General features: G+C 32.8%; 1 protein-coding gene and 1 long non-coding RNA gene across 2 annotated transcripts in view; one reads left to right on the top strand and one right to left on the bottom strand.

Moving 5' to 3' along the window:
- LOC149903771 (uncharacterized) overlaps positions 1-24,826 on the bottom strand; it is a 149,526-nt gene that overhangs the window by 102,399 nt on the left and 22,301 nt on the right. The gene's annotated exons all lie outside the window — the stretch shown is intronic.
- Positions 16,816-17,649, top strand: LOC149903774 (uncharacterized). Its single transcript, XR_016457313.1, has 2 exons — positions 16,816-17,011; positions 17,114-17,649. It is a non-coding gene; the product is annotated as an uncharacterized LOC149903774 (long non-coding RNA).

Raw genomic sequence — 24,826 nt, forward strand, 5'->3', positions numbered from 1 at the left:
AACTGTATATAAAGTGTATTTAAATCAATGTAGTGATACTGTTATATTATACTAATATTGCGTTTTTGTATTAAATTTAGTTTTTAACTTTTATTTGAAAATGTTTTAAATTTGACATTGTTAAAAAATATATATTATTCAGCTTTATATGTATTAATCATTATAATATTTGACTAGTCACTAGAGTATCAAACATAATTGTAGCGGTTGTATATTATAATCTTAATTAATGTTATATTTTTTTTGTATTAATGAACAAATTGTATTGTAAATTTGACCTCCCTATCGCATTGGGTAACTGTAATGGTAGGAATGGTTGTATATAAATAAATAAATAAATTTTTTTAGTATTATAAATGCGAAAGTAAATGAGGATGGATGTTTACAGTTGTTTGATGGTATGTTTGTTACTCTTTCACAAAATAAATGCTCTATGGATTTTGATGAAGCTTTTATAAGTTAATAACTTACACATCAGAATAACACATGAACTAATAATAAATTAATAACACATGTTCTATACAAATAATTTATTTTGGGCTGTTGAATTAATGTAGAATTAATTATTTGCGTGTTATCTGTGACAGTGTTTACAATCAAGAATATGTGATTTAAATATCATACAAAGCCAGTCTTCGCTTCAGCCGTTCCTCGTTAGTAAATCAATATTTCCTTTCTACTAAAAACAGGTCAAGATCCATTTATTTTGCATACAAAACCGAATCCTCCCATTAAATATGTATTTAATTTGCTCTCCTATAGTAATCGTAAAACAGACCGAATTGCACTGAACCCTTATAAATTCAAAGATTGCGTATTTTTTCCCCAGAGTCGGGTACCATAAGAAATTCATAATGTTTTCGTATTGCAAGAACTTAATTTTGAATAAAACTCTTTCGCGGTATAGAAGAGCTCTCTAGCTGGTAATTAACACTTAAGAGCTAAAGTAAATGAGGTTAAAAAATCTTAGAAACTGGATTTATTAAAAATATTCCATTCAATTATGATTTTTGTTTTTATTTTTAGGTACATATTTTAGTGTCTAGTAAAATTATATCAAAGAATTGAAAAAATGTGATCGTGACCCCATGATATTTTTTTATTATTTTAGATACCTATTTGTAAATTGTATTTTGTGTTATAAAAAAGATAATTCTTAAATATAATAATTTTTGTATATCAATGTTTTTAAAATTAATGTATTTGATTAATTTAGTACGTGTTTAATTGTTACTTTAATGTCCTGTGTATTTTATTCGTGCGTTATAAATAATTCTCTAATTTAATTTACTTGTTTTCTTTTTAACATAATATTTTAACGTGTGAATTTTCGTTCAAAAATGTAATATCGCAACAATATATTAAACAATTTTCTCTCCACTTTGCGAGCTCATTTTCACATGTTTGCATTCGATCATCCGACACTCTGGCTATATTTACATTGTTCCCAAATTCAATTATGTGTCAAAGAATGCGTACAAGTGAGCATAAATTTAAATCAAATCTGAACTTTTATCCTTTTGTGAATTTTCTGATTCTATTAAAAAACTTTGCAAGAAAGACTTTACAAACTAATTTGATATTAACTTTCGAAATATGAATGACAGGATTAAGAATAATGACGCGATTATATAAGGAATCTAAAGTTTTCAAACAAGTGTTTGTTTTATGATAAATAGCTTTTTATAGCAGTAATGCGTAGTTTGAATAAATTAAATTTGTTTTTGTAAGCTAGCTGACTCTATTTCTTGCCATCCCTTTCGGCGATTAGTTGCAGCAGATCGATAAATATATGGTTAAGGATCACCATTTGGTAAGGAACTCTATCTTTTTCTAATATACATATCATGTACATATATGAGTGTACATACGGATAGTATAAATCTATTTATTCAAGGAAAAGTAGTCGAAGAAATCAGTTACGTCGTATTATGGAAAAATGTTTATTTAGCGTGGGCTATCCCTTTGTAAGAAACACCAGTACTTTAAAGCAAAAGAAAAGCACATAAAGACCGCCTCGCCTTGACAGTCTATTGTTCATTCATTCATTCACATGCCATGGCTAATAAGTTTTCTTACAATATGTAACAAAGCGTTAGTTATTGAGGTCTAATACTAAAGGAAATCTAGGACATACGCACAATATGCTAGGTTATATTGTGGCTAAACATAGTGGAGACAAAAGAAACCTTTAGCAGGCATTTTGACGCCATGTTTAGGGCTGCTGTAATTTTAACACAATTTTTTTTATTTTACCGATTTGAAAAAAGCTTTTATGTTCTACTGTATTGTTTTGGATGTTGCTATGTGTGAATTTTCCTACGTTACACAAGGACTGATTTTAAAAAATGCATTGAAAGAGCCATTGAGTGCCATAATTCGCATTTTAATATGTTAATCATTATAACTTTCTTAATTCAGGTCTACTGATTTACCAAATTAAGGCTTTTTAGAACGAAAACAATAGAAAAAACCGTAGGAAAAGGAAGTTATTAGACATATCTTTACAACTTTAATACTAAGTATGATCACTATTAACAGTAGTAAATATTTTAACAATAATATAAGTCAAATTTCCTGTAATCAACGCATTCATAATAACAACTAAAATTACACATAACAGTTAATTTAACCATTGAAATTATGCAGTTAAATTTAATCCTAGCAGTAAATACCTAGAACAAAACAATTAATACATCACGATTCTAACAATTAACATATTTCCTCAAAACAATCTCGTGCCAGCCCTACCGAGAAATGTCAGACGCATTGAATGGAAAAATAAGTTTATTACGAAGCGAAACTATGTGAAATAGAAGAAAACCCGTTGTGATGTGAAATAAGATGGGTTATTATGGATTAGTGACCGCCTCCTTGGTACAGTGGTTGGCGTTTGAGCGTATAACCGAGGGGTCCTGGGTTCGATTCCCGGTGGAGACGAAGAAAAAAAAAATGTCTCGGTCTGGCAGGACACAGAAGGCTGATCATCTACTTGTCCCTAAAGAAAATCGATCAGTGAAACAGATGTATGAATAATGCATCTGCCCCTTACCCCACTACGGGGACACGGGACTTCACAAAAAAGTATCAAGGGACGCATATATTTACAAAATCCTACTAATATTATAAATGCGAAAGTTTGTGAGAATGGATATGTATGTATGTTTGTTACTCTTCCACGTAAATACTACTGAACCGATTACAATAAAATTTATCACACGAGAGTAACTTGGATTAACAAACAGCATAGGTTTTATCTCGTAAATACCACGGAAACGGGAACTATGCGGGTTTTTCTTTGAAAACGCGGGCGAAGCCGCGGGCAGAAAGCTAGTAATCCAAATAAAGATTAATATGTATGTCGATTTTCTTTTACATGCTTGTCAAATTCGATCGTTATTTATTGGTCTAAAAATGCGTACTTTTACGTCAAGCCAGGGACAGATACGTGACCTATAAGTATTAAAAGAGACCCCTAATTACGAACCGCCGCTATGAATAGACCTCATCAGATAGAATTTTAATGAAGGTTAGATGTCTTGCATTTCAAGCTGAATATTTGTGTGCATTTCATGTTTATATCGAGATTCGAATAGATTGGTGATGAGAAGATGATCCAAGTCAGAGGTAGTGGGTTCGATTCCCACCCGGGGCAAATATTTGTGTGATGAACATAGATGATTGCTCAGTGTCTGGGTGTTAATTATCTATATGAGTATTTATTTAAAATTATATATGTATGTTTATCAGCCATCTGGTTTCCATAACACAAGCGAAAAGCTTCTAGTATGATCAGATCGTGCCGTGTGTGAAAATTGTCCTGAAATATTTATTATTGGGATTAAATCTGATGAAATGTACTTATGTTTTAAGAAATATAGAGCAGAGTTATATTTTGTATAAACTCAAACTCAAACTAAAAATATAGTAATTCAAATATAATAATCTAAGTAATCTATCTCTGTTAAAAGAGCGCTGAATGTCTTATTTATTATTTACCAAAGAAAATTACCAAATCACTACATAGTATAAAACAAAGTCACTTTTCTCTCCCTGTCCCTATAATCTTTAAAACCAGGCAACGGATTTTGATGCGTTTTCTTTTAATAGATAGAGTGATCCAAGAGGAAGGTTTTAGTATATAATTTATTAGGTTTTAGACACAGCGAGCGAAGCCGCAGGCGGAAAGCTAGTATAAAATAATAACTAAATACATATATGCATAAATTTGTATGTAATTGAGTGTCATACTTTACATGAATTAAAGTTTAGAGGTTGAATAAGTCTATTAGGAGAGTATTAATGCTATTATGCTGTTAAATCTCTGAAAGCGTGGTCTTTCATTACCTAATACTAATTGTAGTTTCGAATTAAACTTTGAGGTGAATGCACTGTGTATCTATAAGTATAATATTATATAATCTATCTGTACTTTATATACTATAAAGCTGAAAATTTTGTTTGTTTGATTGAACTCGCTATTATCTCAGGAACTATTAGTCCGATTTCAAAATTTCCTTCAGTGTTATATACCTAGCTCATTTTTCGACTACCTATACCATTACAATAAGACCACCCTTATTACTACACAGTAATGCGGTCAAAACCGCGGGGCACAGCTAATAAATATAATGGTAGTAAATTGCTTATACGTCAGTGGGAATATAGAGCGAGGATCTTAACCGACTTGATAATGAGGTCAACAATCGTATGTATAACCTGGAATGCAATATACTACATATTTGATATACTGTTGTGACTTCCAATCGAAAATAATATGCTAAATATGACTCATCTCTTGTAAATATGTTTTTGTTTAAATATTATACGGAAAAATACTCTATTTGAACATTGTACCTAATCCTATTTTCAATAGCTTTATTTCAAGAAAGAAAACAGAAAACACTTGATCAAAGTCGGTCGAAAAATTCATTTCCTTTGCTTTTCTGCAACACGTTTTTCACATTTATAAACACGATCAATCGATTGATGATGATGATGGTGATGGTGATGAAATTCTTCGTAACCAGCTTTTGCCTGCTCCTTCTCCCGTATTGATGATGATGACTGATTATTTATTATTAAATAAATATCAATTTATTTTACAACGTACATAATTGTACGCTATATAGGTACAGGGTGTCCCACTATTGGTATACTAAGCGCAAAGGAACTTGTAGTTTTGCATGCACTGATAACGATAATACTTACATAAAAAAATAACGTCAAAAATTTTTTGCTAAATTTTTCCTGAAAATCCATGTTTTCTTGTGTAGTTTCGCGTAGCCGGCATATACCGCATCTCTAATATGAGCATTTTGTCTATGAAAACATAATCTCAAACGATAGCTCACGTGCTGGTGGCAAAGTGGGCGGGTTGCTTGTTATGTATGTATACAAAAAGATTTAAGAATTCATCTATTTGAAAAAAAAATGCGTCTGGAATTTTATAAGTATTTTTTACGAACTCAGCATATGCAAAACTATAACCTTCTTTGAGCTTAGTATACCAACAGTGGGACACCCTGTATAATACCACTGTAAATCTAACAAATAAAGATGGAATTTGATTAATTAAAAGGCTTTTCTTGATAATCGGCTAAAAAGTTTGCTAATTTGTACAAATGAACTCGCTCGTACATTTATAATTAAGAATATTATTTGGCTTCCACATTCTTGGCTAAGTATTCGAACCGTTGAGTTGAAATGTTGAATAATGTAATGAATAAAATTTTCTCTCTGCAGAACGAAGGAATACTAATATTTTGTTACTTTCTAATTAACTCTGATTTATAAGCGATGTAATAAATGATGATGATCTTTATGATAATAAAATATAAATTTAAAACCTAGGTACATCTACAGCCTACACACATAACAAGAAAAAAATGTGTGCGTGTACTGTGTACACATGTAAGAAGTGAAACTTCTTTATGACCTTATTTTTCAAAAAATAATTTACTATATGCAACTTTACAGAAATACGTCGAATCACGCGTGGTAGGGATAAGAAAAAGATGGCGCGTAACGGAAAAATGTCACGCGTAACGAAAAAATGTTACACAAAATTTTTTTCCAACCCCGATAAAGAAGTTTCACTTCAAAAATGTTTCACCAAAAAGTATGTACGCCTAAAACTTCCGAACGACTGCAATGAAGTACATTGGGGGATTACAAGTGGGTAAATCCAATGATTTAAAATTAACCAGTGTTATCAAAACTGTATGTTTTCTACAATATTAACAAATTTCCGGAATTAACCCACATTCGTAATACCCACAATAAACTTACAAATTAATTTTATATTCATCAGTATCACGACAAACTTTATACTATAAAATAAAATAAAAAAATATAGCACAGCTAATCAAAAGTGGACCCTCTTGTCAACTCGTCTGAAGTACAATGCAAGTCCATTCTTCCGAACTTCAGGGCGTTACCCTACGGCCTACGCCCTTGACCGGTTAGCGAAAAATATTTTCATTTTCATGTCCATTATGCTGAGGGACCCTTTAATAACTTTGAACTTTTATTACATGTGTAGCGTGAAGATTAAAATCTCTTATTAGAGGACACAATTGTAGCATTAACATTGACAAAGTACTAATTGTACTGTATTTCTGGAATATATAGGCTTTGTTATGTGTAGTTTAGGTAGGTATTAACTAAAATATATATACATAGCTCAGCAGCGTAAAATATTTAAGTTTGGAGTAGATATATGTCACAGCGATGAATTGATAAAGTGGAATCCTTGTCGAAGTTGAGATATTTAGAAAATACTTAGATATTTTTAGCAGTTTTAAAACGTGATTTATTTATTACTTGTAAAAGCGTCTAACGTAGAGCTTATAGTGTTCAACGTGTAAATATAATGATATGGAATATAAACATATATGAAATGGAATTGTATTTATTATATTAGAAATTAAAATATAAATTAAAACTCCCAACAAGTATAAATGGTGTATTTAGTATGAAAAACTATACATTTCACCAATTAGCTACAAAGTGTTTGAAATCGTGACAGTAATTGTTACAATTAAAACAGAATATTTTGGAATGATTGCTTTTATTTCTACCAAACATAGTAATTAACAAACTAAACTAATGGACCCACACACACATACAGATATTGTATACCACAAATTCGTCAAAGTTAAATACATAGTATCACCACACTACACGAGACCCAAAACTATAATTTACAAAGCGGTTTCACGATTCACTGAGCGATATTCATGGTAATTAGTCAAATATAAAACGCTACCTAGGTCGTTGCACCCGTATCGACTGCCTCCCCCTCCTCTTAGAGCCATTTCAGACTCGCATATTTATCTGCGGTCGTTTCAAAATACGCACTTACACGCGCGCTACTTTACGCGCTTCAAAAAACCGGACTCGCGTAAACATAACTATCACTACATAGTATAAAACAAAGTCGTTTTCTCTGGCTCTATGTCACTTTGTATGTTTAAATCTTGTCCGTTGTCGATATTATGTATACGTTGTATACGAGCTTAAAAGCGCGTCAATGTTCGTACGAGTTGAGCTTGCGACAAAAATTGTCCATGCACGCCTGTCTGAAACCGCTCTTACGTGCTGGCCACGGACAATTCGCTATAGCGAAAATTCGCGCGGCGCGACTGGCGGCGCGTCTTGCGAATGAATCAAATGTATGGAAATGTACTGGGCATGCCACGCGCAGCGGCGACCAGCGAGACGACCGGCGAATTTCCCCGAGCGAATCGCGCGGCACGACTAGCGATCGAAACAAATGTATGAGTTATTACGGCGCAGGCCACGGAGTCGAGCGGCAGACGCGGCGACTACTCCCGGAGCGAACTTAATTTAAAATAGTTTGTTTTTTTTTCGCGAAAATGGAGACGGAAGCTTTTATTGCAGAAATTCTAGCTAGACCAGCTATTTGGAAGTCTAGCCACCCGCAACATAATTTTTCATCATGCCTATATCACAGTATTACCATTATTTCCTACAGTAAGGAATCGCCTTTGATGTCGCGCGATGCCGCCGCCAGCGTAGGTAATGACGCTGCCACACGAAAATACGCTAGGGTTGCAACAAATGGGAAATAAAACAATTGTGATTATTAATATTATGATGAAATCTTTATTCATATGTATATTCAAAATAATTGCGATTATTAAATCTGATGTAATTATTTGTTCATAAATATATAATTACAGATATTGCACTGCTAAATATTATTTACGTGGACACTTTATTTTTGGATGTTCTTAATTGTATATTATAACATTTAACTAAGTAATGCATTCGCATTGGGATGTACAATCTGATTAGAAAATAATGAGGACAACATATATACATAGCTTTGATTTTAATTCAACAGATACAATTCATACAATCTTTCTGAAATATTGTTTCCTTCTGGGATTTCAATGTAGATTTACATCCGTAAACCGAACAGTTTGTGCGCGCCATAATAGAATATGTAAGTACCTATGTATAATAAAATTATTACACAAAAAATACGACTGCGTCATCCTTTCGCGCTAGGTAAAGCAAACTAAGCGTGTTTGCTTTACGCGGCCCGCGTCGCCCGACCCCCGCCAGTTCCCCTCCGTTTCTCTGCACAAGTACATTCGTCGCACTACTGTAGGAAATAATGGTAATACTGTGCCTATATTTTTCATATTTTTGGTGGAATTCTCCGTCTGTAACACGATTTCTATTTAATTCGTGTACTCCACTATATCTTCCAAACATTAAATCTTGAGCAAAAAAGCTGCTACTCTCCAAACAACGTCGAGCTAACTTTGATAAAGCCATCTCGTCTCCTCGTCTACACTGGTCGCGGCGGCGAACGCAACTGCCCGTGGCATGCTTACCGCGCCGCGCGAATTGCCGCGCCGCCCGTCGCGCCGTCGGTCGCGCCGCCGGTGTCCGTGGCCAAGGTGTTAGGGGAGACTCTATTACCACAGACTAATAATAATATACTACGTATACAACAGACGGTGCACTCCATACAAAAAAAGTTGCACCATGAATTTACGCAATTAAAGCGCCAGTGGGGAAATAACGTACTACATGTTCGATTATATCTCTTAGTCTTTTGCTTTTAACACACTAGATGGCACGTTAAACACTGACTTGATGTTCTTTTCCTTCCAGAGCCACTAGATGGCACTAATGTAAATATATGTACACGTACCTTTTATTTTCAAGTCTTTGGCGTCAAGTGTCAACTGTCAACTGTCAACATAATATTTTGTACCTACTCGGATGCTCGGATTTTTAATTAAGGTGATTGCAACGATCTGTTCCCAGCCAATATCCCGCTAGATGGCGCTGAATTCTACATTTCTAGTTTATTTGAGTTTTTGCGTAATTGGAATAGTCATCAAACCTAGGAATAGTCATGGCGGTTACTGAATATTATATTTTATTGAAATATGTTATATCATTGCCTTAAAATCCACCCAATTCGGTAAAATTATGCGTTTTAACATCTGTCATTGCATACAGGGTCGTTTACACACACAGACGTATACAAAAATGATAAAGATTTAACTCTAGATGGCGTGAATGTAAAGCGCGTCACACACGGTGAAGATACTACCTATAATATTTTATCTAATCTAGTAATATTTTATATTACAGTATCTTAAGGTATCCGGTATCAGCGTTCTGACCATCATTTTTCTTTTTTCGCTGTAGAACCGCCATCCTGTTACAAATGACCCACAAAGGAGAATGACCACGGGTGGTATCGGTAAAATTTTAGTTGTGCCACGTATTCGTTATATTGTTAATTCCTATTTGTATTTATAATGATCATATGTATCAATATTAAGTCTTAATTAAACCGGATAAATTGAAATAATAGTAAAAGTAAAAGTTTTTCTTTTGAAACATGTATGAACTTTCGCATTAGTAGGAAGTAGGATTGTTATAAAAATAAAAGTTATATTTGTTGGCGTAAACTATTTTATTGTAATTTTGGGAAATAAATAATGTCAAAATTGATTACCTACAATAAAACGCAGTTTTATTTTATTACCTACATTACACTATTGTTTTTTTTTTATCAAAACATGTATTTGAAGTAGCAAATATGATATTATGCTGATCCAAGCATTTTCACTCAAAACTAATATCACTAATGATTTGTAAAAGTAAATTATTTCAAAATACATTTCATAACCAACAAGTAAGAATAATTATTCATACAACAACAAATCAAAAACACTATTTACTATGGAAAAAAAACCAGGAAGGTGAAAAACATATTTACGATTTCGATGCACTCGACTTTTAGTAAAATAATAGGTAAAAATATTATTATGGTTTTGATCACAGACATATCTGTGGTTTTGATTTTAGCTACTAGTATCAGAAAGCTGCGTGTTCAATGCACGTCGGGGTCCCACAACTGTGGAGGAAGGAAGGTAGAATACCTCCATCGAATAAGTGAAGTTTCTCGACATACTCGATTTGCCGGCCGGCCTCAATGAAGATTGTCCGAAAGTTGTATATGTGCTCTGTAACGAAAAAATTTCGCTAGCGCGATTCAGAGTGAGGTGTCGTACAATATACCTAATGAAGTTTTTCATCTTTTTATTTTACTGCAAATACAAAATAAAAATTAAACAATGGTAATGTAAATTCTAAACAAACTACTACCAAAATACAATTAGAACAAAAATCATTTGACTTGTTTATTTCACCCAGAGGCCAGAGGCGGCTCGTGACAAAATTGTATAGGTGTTCACTTGAAATAAAACAACGAAAATACAATAGCGTTCGGGATGATTTATTACAAAAAAATGAGCACCACATTTTATAAATGTCTATAACACTAAAAATTACAAAGTACAGGCTATTTCAAAACGAATTCAATGACTAGGTATCAATAATTAGTAAATCACCGAATTTGCATTCGCGAGCGTAGGTATCCATAGTGTTTGTCACTGACGGTCACTGACCTCTATAACTTATAGTTATAGAGGTCAGTGGTGTTTGTTGTGTAAACATGTATGTATTTGAGTAGTTAGTAGCATATTATATTCTGAATTTCTGATCCATGCCTATTCACTCAAAACTAATAACACTAATGATTTGTAACAGTAAATTTTTTCAATAGGTAGGTATTTGAACATTTCCCAACAAGACGTAAGAATAATTATTCGTAGGTATACAAGATACAATAACAAATCTAATACACTATTTATTATTTTATTATTTACTAGCGGTCCGCCCCGGCTTCGCCCGTGGTACATGTTTACGTTTTCTCTCCATAAGAAGCTAGAGAGCTAGCGCAAAGCTACCTGTATGTATTTGACCAGACCTGGATTTTTGTGTGTTGATTCCCCTATACCTACTATACATGAGATGAGGAGTCACTAAGCCCAGAGTGGTGGACGGGGCGCGCGCTTAGGTAAGACAGGTGGAAATTTTTGGCGAACTTTGAAACCATTTGACCACGTCTGCCATTTTGATATTTGAAAATAGATTATTATTACTATCGGAAAATAACAATGGCAGACCATTATCACGCGGATAACATTCTGGCAGACACTTATGAAAGTGCTGAAAAAAATACAATTTTGAAAGTATTTGACCAGATCTGCCATTCATATATTTTATTTATTAGGGTCTTAAAAACTTATTTTCGAAACGGATGACATTTTCATTGCGTACAGACTTCAGCAGACAACAAAACTTTACAGACTTCAGCAGTCAACAAGACTTAGCTTCTACATGGTCAGATGTATATATGTATTACGTTCCCTGACCTTACATCAATGATTTACTTTATTAATGTTTTTATGGTCATTTACATTTAATTTTGAAAACTATGGAATAAAATTTATAAATTTGATGATACAAAACTAAATATACATTTGTAAAGAATCTCAAATATAAAGTTGTGTTGCAAATAACAAATCATCATTTAAATATTTAGTTTATTTCTTTATTTAAGAAACAATTAACAATTACAAAACAACATAAAAAAAACACGCATGCATTTATTGAAATGTTCATTCATCATCACTATCGTATGGCGTTGTGTGACTCGTCTTCATAATCCATTGAATCGGATTCTGTAAAAGTAAAACGTAAATTATATAATAAAAGAAATGAGTCATTATAAACTTACCTAGTAAGGCAATGCCTTTGATGTCGCACGATGCCGCCGCGCCGCCAGTGTAGGTACTTCTGCTGCTACATGAAAATATGCTAGGGTTGCAACAAATGGGAAATAAAACAATTGTGATTATTACTATTATGATGTAATCATTTATTCATATTATGTACATTCAAAACAATTGCTATTATTAAATCTGATGTAATTATTTTTTCATAAATATATAATTATTATTAATTACATAATATATTGCACTGTGAAATATTTACGTATCACTTTATTTTTGATGTTCTTAATTGTCTTTTATAAAATTTAAGTGACGCATTCGCATTGGGATCAACAATCCGATAAGAAAAGAATGGAGACAACATATACATAGCTTTGATTTCAATTCTACAGATACAAAATATACAATCTATCTAAAATGATACAACGGATGTTTCCTGCGTTTTCTCGTCAAAATACCGAAACAACGTAATTATTGTATAGTAGTTGGGCGTGAAAGTAAAAAAACAAATGAAAAGTGTTTTCCATATGATTATTTATTAAATTTACGCGATTAAGAATAATTTCAACGATACAATTTAGTAACCGAGAATTCAGAGGATTAAAGAAAATACCTGCCTGATCATTTTATCAAACTCTAAAAGAATTATGGTTATTTCGCATCACTCGGTTTATTAGTTTGGTAATAATTATTAAAGGTAGTTACAACCCTAGCCATTGAGTCGAACGGTAGGCAACACAATATCGACTTTGTGCGGGTACATATGGTACATTTCTTCTTGCTGTGAAGCGTAATTATTATTATTAAGATTTTTTAGGCTATTTTGAATCAGCTGTTCTAATTTAATTCTAGAAATTTATTAAAACGTGATTTTCTTAAAAGTATATTATGAGTTTATAAATACCTCAACCAATAGTTATTGTGTCCTATCCTCATTTCTTTATATCTTGGTAGTTAACTAAAGTGTTAAATTTACATAACCTCAACAACAACATTTACACTGCCACTGCACTAAAACTAAACTAACTAGCTCTCTAGCTATAAGAACCATCCTCGTACTTCAAGGGATATAATAAAAAAAGAATTATCGAAATCGGTTCAGCCGTTCTCGAGTTATGCGCTTACCAACACATTTTGCGATTCATTTTTATATATAAGACTAGCGGTCCGCCCCGGCTTCGCCCGTGGTACATGTTTACGTTTTCTCTACATAAGAACCATCCTCGTACTTCAAGGAATATAATAAAAAAAGAATTATCGAAATCGGTTCAGCCGTTCTCGAGTTATGCGCTTACCAACACATTTTGCGATTCATTTATATATATATATACTAGCGGTCCACCCCGGCTTCGCCCGTGGTACATAATATTTACGTTTTCTCTACATAAAAACCATCCTCGTACTTCAAGGAATAAAATAAAAAAAGAATGATCGAAATCGGTTCAGCCGTTCTCGAGTTATGCGCTTACCAACACATTTTGCGATTCATTTTTATATATGTATAAGATAAGATTATGTGAAAATAACCAGGAAGGTGAAAAACATATTTACGAAAACATAGTAACATAATACCTATGGCTGTCGCTACAATAATTATATTTCAATTTTATCTTTTTATACCTAGTAGAACTGGCCGACGAATAAAAAAAATCGTATTAGAATAAATACAATAAATTACGGAACAAAAAAAGGATTGTAACATGATTGTAACTGAATTGAAATTGAATTGAAAAATTGAATTGAAATGTTTGTTTCTGGGCGCACCGTTTTCGACGACGCGACGCGCGACGTAAGCGTATAGGTATAGGTACCTACTTTGCTAAAACAAACTAATAAAATTGTGTGTCTGTCTGAAAATTCGGAAAAGCATATTTTGCAAGTTTGTAATTACTTTGATAGTTTACCGATTTATAATAATTGTAATTGTAATTGTATAATATATAATTTGCAATGTGGTGAAATTTCATAAAAATCACGGGCCAATTTTTTGTTTTGAATCCCACCGAAAATATAATTGCGTTATTAGAATAATTAATTACTATACCTACCCACGATCAATTATTACAATATAGTCTCAAATGCATACTAGAGAAATATTGCAATTTGATTCAATTAAAATGCATAGCATACAAAAATAAATTCACAACACAAGAAATTCCGCGCGCAAATCATAGCGCGTGTCAATGAAATCAAGAATGTTTTATATCAAGCCGACGCGGACGACGACGCGACGCCGAACAAAAGTACCTACGACGGACGACCACGCTTCGAGTTGCCAAACAACATGAGTAATAAATTGTTTACAAAAAAAACAAGCTTTCCATTTTTCTGTATGAGTAGACAGAACTTCAAAACGCCACCTGCTACGGTTTATATTATGAACGATTGTTATAAAAATAAAAGTTATATTTGTTGGTGTAAACTATTTTATTGATCAATAATTTTGGAATTTAAAATTGTCAACATTGATTACAATAAAACGCAGTTTTATTTTATTACACTATTGTTTTTTTTATCAAAACATGTATTTGAAGTACCATATAATATTATGCTGATCCAAGCATTTTCACTCAAAACTTATATCACTAATGATTTGTAAAAGTAAATTATTTCAATATACATTTCATAACCAACATATAAGAATAATTATTATTATTCCTACCTACGATTTCGACGCACTCGACTTTTAGTAAAATATAGTAGGGAAACATAATATTATGGTTTTGATTTTTGCTACTAGTATAAGAAAACTGCGTGTTCAAACTACTTGTTTGTCTGTCTGAAAATTCGGAAGTACTTTGGTAGTTTACCGATTTATAATAATATTGTATATATCGTTGTTTAAAAAATATTCAAACACAATAAAATATGATATATGTACTGATTTATCACTGGTTTCAGTGATGAACTGATGAGTCAATTATAGCCACTATACTTTCGTCATACGTGTGTATGATTGATGTGATTTGCAACGTGGTGATATTTCAGAAAAATCACGGGTCAAATTGTCCCACCGAAAATATAACTGCGTTATAAGAATAACTATACCTACGATAAATTATACATAATACAATATAGTCTCAAATGCATACTAGTGAAATATTTTATTTGAATCAATAAAATAAAAAAAAAATAAAAAATAATAATAATACAAAAATAAATTCACAACACAAGAAAATCCGCGCGCAAATCATAGCGCGTGACAATGAAATCAAGAACTTTCGAGCCGACGCGGACGACGAAGGAGCCTAACAAAAGTACCTACAATCATAGGCGGCTCGTGACAAAATTGTATGGCCGTGTTCACTTGAAATAAAACAACGAAAATAGGTACCTACAATAGCGTTAGCAGTACAAAAAAAATGAGCACCACATTATAAATGTCTATTTATACACTAAAAATTATAGAGTATTTCAAAACGAATTCAATTATTATTTAGCAATAATTAGAAAATCCCCGAATTTGCATTCGTGATCGTATTCATAGTGTTTGTCTACACTAATATTATAAAGAGGAAAACTTTGTTTGTTTGTTTGATTGTAATGAATAGGCTCATAAACTACTGGACATTTTACCAATGTTTGCAAGTTTGTGATTACTTTGATAGTTTACCGATTTATAATAATTGTATACTTATATCATTGTTTAAAAATATTCAAACACAATATGATATAGGTACTGATTTGTCACTGGTTTCAGTGATGAACTGATGAGTCAATGTTAGCCACAAATCACAATACTAATCACTTTCGTGATTCGTCATACATGTGTATGAACTATGATTGATGTGATTTGCAATGTGGTGAAATTTCATAAAAATCACGGGCCAATTTTTTGTTTTGAATCCCACCGAAAATACATATATTACTAATTGCGTTATTAGAATAATTAATTACTATACCCACGATCAATTATTACAATTTACAATATAGTCTCAAATGCATACTAGAGAAACATTGCAATTTGAATCAATTAAAATGCATAGCATACAAAAATAAATTCACAACACAAGAAATTCCGCGCGCAAATCATAGCGCGTGTCAATGAAATCAAGAATGTAATTTTATATCAAGCCGACGAGCGACGACGCCGAACTAAAGTACCTACAGTACCATTTACCTTCAGTGTACAATACAGTTTACAGACCTACGACGGACGAACAATAATGAGTAATAAATAAAAAAAAACATAGTTTCTAAGGTCATTAGTTTTATTTTATTTTATTGTTATTTTCTTTGAACGATTGGAAATGAAATTACTCAATTTTTACACAGAACTTTGATTTATTAGAATTATGCTCATTATGCATAAGATAACGAACGCGAATGCACGACATCTAGCGCGTCAATGTCTAAACATCGCCTTTCGTTTAGACATTGACGCGCTAGATCTGTAATAAGTATATAGTCTATGCGCTAGATGTCGTGCTTTATGTCGTGTTTCGCTTGGCAAAAGTCACGCACACTACTGTAGAAGTGTCAAATTTTTCCGGTATTTTACTGTTGTTTTTCTAAGTAAATATTGTAAATTATTGATTAAAAAGGTCGAACGCGCACACATTTCATTATAGAGAAGTGATAAAATGATTAGTTTTAAAGAAATAGTGTCTGTGTTAAGTGTTTAGAGGTAATCAAAAATGTATGGAGGGACGGTCGGAACATCAACCTTAAACAAAGCTGACTCACAGAGTACCTACATTATTATGACTGGTATTTAGTTCAGTTTATTTACGAGATTCTGTCAAAACCAAAACGAGAAGCTTTGTTTGTTTTCGTTTTTAATTGTTGAAAAATAAGTGCTAAATATGAGTGATGGACTGTCAGGTTATGTAGAATCTACAGGCAGAAAAACGGCAGAAAATAAGCTTTATATGGTAAACTGATATTTTCTCTGAACATAAATTTTTACAAACATGATTTTTAATGATTGGTTTAGGTATGGATTTGTAACCCAATATAAGATTGTTTTATTACAGACTTATTGCTTACGTTCGCAATAACAAATTTGTTCAAGAGAGGAGAAGAATTAATCCATCCCAAATGTAAATACGATTCTCCACAAAAACATTGTAGACACAAGAAAGGGATTTCTACATTTGCTACTAAGAAGGATATGGGATCATGAAGGATTTCATCTGTTTTAATACCAGTAAAATGGAATGAGCGCCGTGGCCGTGACTGTGTTTGGTACATAAAGAATGACAAACATTCAACTTAAAATTATTATGAGTGCATTACGGGCAAACACACAATAAGTTGTCCTTTGACTAAGATGTACTTAATTTTAAGGAACACTAAAATGGATGGCTAGAATAGGTATAATCGCATACATAGTATTTATTTCTAGTCTGTTGTATAAATAATCAAAGACTACAAAATATATAGTGAACTATGTCTTTAATATTAATTCTACAGTTTACAGTGTAGTGTGTAATCTATTGTATGTGTGCGTCTAGAATATATAGTCCTGTTGTTCTACAGTTTAAGCAGTTCAATACAAGCTTACAGTCGAGTCAAGTGTTTCATTAACCACCAACCATTGCATGGCAACCCTGCCAGTTTTGTAAATTGTAGTCTACCTAACCTGACTGTTGGTTTTGATTTGTATCACACAAAGAATACTATACCAAATTTCAAGAAATAAGAATTAAATATTTGATCTGGGGGCACGGTAGTGCCCCCGCCAAGACAAGCCAAGCGAGGCGCACGGGCACTACCTACCTTTTCTCGAAGCGCTTCGACGTTTTTTTGAACCCTCATAACTTGGGTTTGGATTATGCTAGATCAACAAAATTTTCGGGATATATTGTCAATAGCGGACTTATTGAACATATTAAGTTTTAATTACATTAGCTTTTATACTTCAGATTTTATTTATATCTAAAAAACGCTAATTTCGTCACTGACTCACTGATGATCATCAAAATTCTTAAGGTATTTCCTAATGTCCTAGAAAGCTGAAATTTTGTATGTAAGTTAGTATTAGCACACAAACAACAAAAAAATTATAAAACTATTAACTTTCATCCCCCAACCCCTTAAACTAGGGGATGGGAGTTTGTATGAGACCTGTAATTTTAAATTAAATTTTGATGACGCTAGAGGTCTAATCTAATAATCTAAAACTTGGTTCCCCTAGATATATATATGTATAGGTACTCCTTGTTAAAAAAAAATTGTTACAAACAACCTACAAAAAGAAATGAAATCCCACCAAAAACATTTTCATGTAAAATGTTGCCAAGACGAGCCCATATGACTCGCACTGTCAAAAAGTTATCAGATCTCATGTAGAGCCAAGCTTCTAACACTACACGCCCTAACTCTACAAGGCCTAACTTCACAAACTCTACACCTTAGTCAAAATATGTGGCTTGGCCGTTCGTTACTACAAGAACTATTGTATAACACAAAAGAAATGAACAGTGAATTAATTTTTCACCTTACGCCGATGTGAATGTAGCGAAATGGCCAAGCCACATATTTTGACTAACGTGTAGAGTTTGTGAAGTTAGGCCTTGTAGAGTTAGGGCGTGTAGTGTTAGAAGCTTCGCTCTACATGAGATCTGATAACTTTTTGACAGTGCGAGTCATATGGGCTCGTCTTGGCAACATTTTACATGAAAATGTTTTTGGTGGGATTAACTTTTACTAATATACAGGAGCTTATACATCAAACAAGACCAAAGCAGGGCTTTGGAGAAAGTGTGTATGGACAAAGACCACAATACATATGGTGCGGACAACTGCATGAAAAGCATGCAGTAAGGGACATTAAGTAAATAAATAAATAAAACACATTTATTGTCAAGATCACAACACGAGATACATTTATAAACGAAGGAAAAACAAAAAGAAATAAAAAGAAAAATAATTAAATAAAAATAATCTTATTCCTAAGAACTGTAATGTGGCAGTGAGTGACCTGACAAATGGAGCCAACTCAGTATATGATGGCAAGGTGATTAATACCTCACCACCACTGATTTTCAGTGACCCCAAGTGACTATTGGAGTTTCAGTCTAGAATTGTATATAATGATAATTTAACATGAGTATATTATGTGAAAGATATATTTCTATTAATATCATAAATACTAATAAATAAATACATCAGTTAAAACATGATATACATATATATACATATATATATATTATGTATAGGTAGATATAATATCAGTATGTAATTATGTATATACTTAATGTAAATAAATAAAATTATGTATATGTTACCGGAAATGTATGAAATCAAGGAATTGTATACAAATCCTAGTGGTCTAAGATCCGAATATAAGTCGAAATGCAACGGCGTGATAATAGAGTGAGACCAATTTTATAATAAATTAAGTGTATTAAAAATGGTTTGACTGGAAAAATCCTGGACAGGATATTTTTTATTAATTATTAAAAAAAAATTATTTTCATTTTTTATTAATTGCAGTTTCGAGATAATAAAACAAACGTTATTTGAAGACTTTTTAACGAATGGGTCTCAAACTAATAGGAAATGTGTACAATGCCGATGCCACTTGGGAAATGTATAAAATATTGTTTAATAAACTATTTAATGCATACATATCCTAGTAAATGTATAATCTTCCTTGGAATTATATATAATTCCAATATCGTATTAGGAAATGTATATAAAGTAAATGATTTCTGTAATAAAACACGTTGTTATTTTTTTTTTTATTATACTTAGCACTTATTGAGACAATCGGGTAACAGTCTTACCGTAAAATAATAATAATATGTTCATATTATCTAACTAATTAACATTTCTTAAATCAACTTATATTCAATCAAATCAAATTTTCATTTATTTAAGGGTGCTATTACCGATTTTTAACAAAAAACGCTATTTTACGGTACCATTTTAACTCAAAGCAATTACACGTGAGAACAAAGTAATATATTAATTTAAAGATAATATATTCAGATCTACGATCATCTTATAAAAATTGTACGACGTCATACAAAATTGTCGCTGAAATACGATTTTCCCAGCACAATGATCGCATAAAATGCAAAAAAAAAATGGGGTCTAAAACGGTACAATTTTAAGAAAATTAAAAGCCTAATCTATCTTCTTACCTATAAATTATTGAGGGATATATTATAGTCCTTTATAGATTCTGATAATTTTTTTTGTATCTAAATCAAAATTTTATTTCAATTATTAGCTAAATTAAAAATACTTCTTGATTTCTTCATACATTTTGCTCTCGCGGGTCGTCAGACCGCGCTCAGAAGCGCTCTTGGAAGGACGGGTGTATCGCTCCTTGTCCCAAAAATAAAACGAATTAGAAAAAGATTATTGTGCGTGCACTGTCGTTTTCGTGATTTGAAATATTTGATACTTTTCAGATGCTCTTTTTTATGGGTTGTTGAATAGATTGGTGGGGTAAAACAATTCAAGATGGCGTCGACGAAAATTTGACTTTTTTTCGTGATGGGTGTCATTTTCAAAGTTTTTGGGGTAGCTATTAACGAATATGAGGTCAAAACTGAAATCCAAGATGGCGCCGACAAAAATTGTACATCTTTTCGTCATGGGTGTCATTTTCATGGTTTTTGGGGTAGCTATTGACCAATATGAGGTCAAAACTAAAATCCAAGATGGCGCCGACGAAAAATTTGACATATTTTCGTCATGGGTGTCATTTTCATAGTTTTTGGGGTAGCTTTAACGAATATGAGGTCAAAACTGAAATCCAAGATGGCGCCGACGAAAATTGTACATCTTTTCGTCATGGGTGTCATTTTCATTGTTTTTGGGGTAGCTATTAACCAATATGAGGTCAAAACTAAAATCCAAGATGGCGCCGACGAAAAATTTGACTTTTTTTTCGTGATGGGTGTCATTTTCATGGTTTTTGGGGTAGCTATTAACGAATATGAGGTCAAAACTCTAATCCAAGATGGCGCCGACAAAACTTTTACATCTTTTCGTCATGGGTATCATTTTCATGGTTTTTGGGGTAGCTATTAACCAATATGAGGTTAAAACTGAATTCCAAGATGGCACCGACGAAAATTGTACATCTTTTCGTTATGGGTGTCATTTTCATGGTTTTTGGGGTAGCTATTAACCAGTTTGAGGTCAAAACTAAAATCCAAGATGGCGCCGACGAAAAATTTTACATCTTTTCATCATGGGTGTCATTTTCATGGTTTTTGGGGTAGCTATTAACGAATATGAGGTCAAAACTATAATCCAAGATGGCGCTGACGAAAATTTGACTTTTTTCGTGATGGGTGTCATTTTCATGGTTTTTGGGATAGCTATTAACGAATATGAGGTCAAAACTAAAATCCAAGATGGTCGTCGAATTTCAAGATCGCGTCATGGTAATACTGTCGCGTTATGGAGCAAGGCGGCGATTTTGGTAGCTATGAATCTGACACGTTTTCTCGGCACACACGTTCTTTTTTATTATTATCTTCGTTTAAATGTTTTAGATAAACTTTATTTTAAAAAAAGTTTAGCGAATATATTTAAAGTAAATAATATCTGTCAGAATATAAACACAGATGATGATTGCCACAGAGTTGTGTTTTATATTACATTTCTAAATTCTAATATTTAGAATTTAGAAATGTAATATAAAACACAACACACAATTTTAAAGAACATTGAAATGCATATGCATTTCAATGTTCTTTAAAATTGTTTTTTTTTAAGACTTTCTACAAAACTGTAGTTGTTAACGTTTTAGTTATTTTATTTAAGTTTACTTTAAAGGAGTAAGAAAAATATACCTAATTATCGACGGTTACATTGGGGATTTGGTAATACCTACATAGCTGTCTCAAAAACCTTGATAATGACACCCATGCCGAAAAGATGTAAGAGTTTCGTCGACACCATCTTGGATTTTAGCTTTGACCACATATTGGTAAATAGCTACCACAAAAACCATGAAAATGACACCCGTGATGAAAAGATGTAAAATTTTCGTCAGCGCCATCTTCGATTTTAGTTTTGACCTCATATTGATTAATAGCTACCCCAAAAACCATGAAAATGACACCCGTGTCGAAAAGATGTAAAATTTTCGTCGGCGCCATCTTGGATTTTAGTTTTGACCTCATATTGGTTAATAGATACCCCAATAACCATGAAAATGACACCCATGACGAAAATATGTAAAATTTTCGTCCGCGCCATCTTGGATTTTAGTTTTGACCTCATATTGGTTAATAGATACCCCAATAACCATGAAAATGACACCCATGACGAAAATATGTAAAATTTTCGTCCGCGCCATCTTGGATTTTAGTTTTAACCTCATATTGGTTAATAGCTACCCCAAAAACCATGAAAATGACACCCGTGTCGAAAAGATGTAAAATTTTCATCGGTGCCATCTTGGATTTTAGTTTTGACCTCGTATTGGTTAATAGATACCCCAATTACCATGAAAATGACACCCATGACGAAAATATGTAAAATTTTCGCCCGCGCCATCTTGGATTTTAGTTTTGACCTCATATAGGTTAATAGATACCCCAATAACCATGAAAATGACACCCATGACGAAAATATGTAAAATTTTCGTCCGCGCCATCTTGGATTTTAGTTTTGACCTCATATTGGTTAATAGCTACCCCAAAAACCATGAAAATGACACCCATGACGAAAATATGTAAAATTTTCGTCCGCGCCATCTTGGATTTTAGTTTTGACCTCATATTGGTTAATAGCTACCCCAAAAACCATGAAAATGACACCCATGACGAAATGATGTCAAATTTTCGTCGGCGCCATTTTGGATTTGACCTCATATTGTTTAATAGCTACTCCAACTCCTTGAAAATGACACCCATGACGAAAAGATTTCAAATTTTCGTCGGCGCCATCTTGGATTTTAGTTTTGACCTCATATTGGTTAATAGCTACCCCAAAAACCACCCACATTTGCAAATGTGTTTGCTACTTAGGAAAAGTTCAGATTTAAAGATATAGATAATGTGACGAATTTAATTTATTTAATTCCGACTGTTTCTCGGAATAACATACCTACATTTACTAAGAATTGCATACAATGCCGGGTTTAATATATTGCCGGTAACATAATATTATGTATGATAATAATTCTTAAAAAAATATTTTATATATTTCTTAAAAAGCTTCGATATTGTATACAATAATACAATTCATATTCAAATTGTTGTAAAATAGTCCCACTTTTTTAAGTTGGTTGAATACACTAAAATACTTATAAGGATCGTACCTACTAATAAAAGTAACAAAATGAATTTTTTAAAGTTCCCAGTAATCTTCTGGAATCAATTTCAATAAAAATATAAAAAAAAAAAATATCAAGTATGAAAATGGTCTATAAAATGGATTGCGCTATGTTTACGTGAGCGTGATGTCTCGCGAACCACGTTGCGACGTTAAATACCTAAATTTGAGTAACGCAGATTTGTGACAGCGCTGCAGCGTCCTTAAGGTAATCAGTCCCCTCGTCCTGCTGTCCCCGTGTACATGTCGCAGTTGGATTATATAATCCGCCGTATTACAAACGGCCGGCATTTTGTAATATGCCGAAATTCGTCTTTTTCAAACATTCTACAAAAAGACGGTCGCGAGCCGACGGAGCCCCACTTCGTGGGGCTCCTATTTCTGTATAGTTCTAAAAAACACGAACCTAACCTAACCCACCCCCTTATCCAAACCAAAAAATTCTGATTACGAATTTTCGGCATATTACAAAATGCCGGCCGTTTGTAATTCGGCGGATTATACAATCCGATTGCGACATACATACCCCTTGTCCCGCGTACCTTCCAATATCTTAGATGTTTTACATTTCCGACTGTTAGTTAGGAAATGTATGGATTTCCTAGGAAATGTGTACTATAAAATAATTTATTTCACACATTTCCATGCGATTTTAGGAATTACATACATTTCCGTTAACATACATACTTACAATGTTTATAATTATAATGATAAATAGGCAGAAAATAACGGTCTATATAATGTTATATGTTATATTATAACCAGTAAATAAAATAAATATTTAATTAAAGTTTATGTGTAAACTGTAATTCGATACAAATGCAGGGTTAGAACAGGATTTTAAAATATGTCTCCGGTATTGGAAACGAAAATTATTAATATTTGTCAAACTGGTTAAATGGTGGTGGAATATTGTTCCAACACTTATGGCTCTTTCAATTTATGCGTTTCGTATCGGACCGCTAGTCGCTACAGTGCCGAAGCTGTGCGTTTGTCGTACGGCGCACGGCCGGTCGTTTGTTTTCATACAAAATGCACGGTGCGGCAACAGCGCGGCGTCCGTACCGCGAACGCTCGACAGCAGGACGGCAATCTACAGATCACCCATATTTGGCAATCTCGCTTCACCTAATGGCCTTGTCTGTTCAAGCCGAAATGAATTAATTACCTACTGCAAAAATTAAATAATTTAGATTACCTGGAAAAGACAAGGAAAATAAACTTTAAACAAGTGTTCGACCGATTATTACCAAGTAGGTAAATAAATTAATGACAAGACAAGGTAATTAATGCTAATAATTTCCTAAAGAAAACATTTTTTTTCAAAATTTTCACATAATAGGTACTAGTACCTAACTAGACTCAAAAGTTTATGATAAGGCAATGAATGATAAATAGAATATGTTTAAGTAAAATGAAGTAGGTAGTTTATTTTACAA

This window comes from Colias eurytheme, chromosome 12 (genome assembly GCF_061535395.1).
Source record: "Colias eurytheme isolate Ceu_HAF_F1 chromosome 12, ilColEury1 Martin Lab GWU primary, whole genome shotgun sequence".
Taxonomy (NCBI): Eukaryota; Metazoa; Arthropoda; class Insecta; order Lepidoptera; family Pieridae; genus Colias; species Colias eurytheme.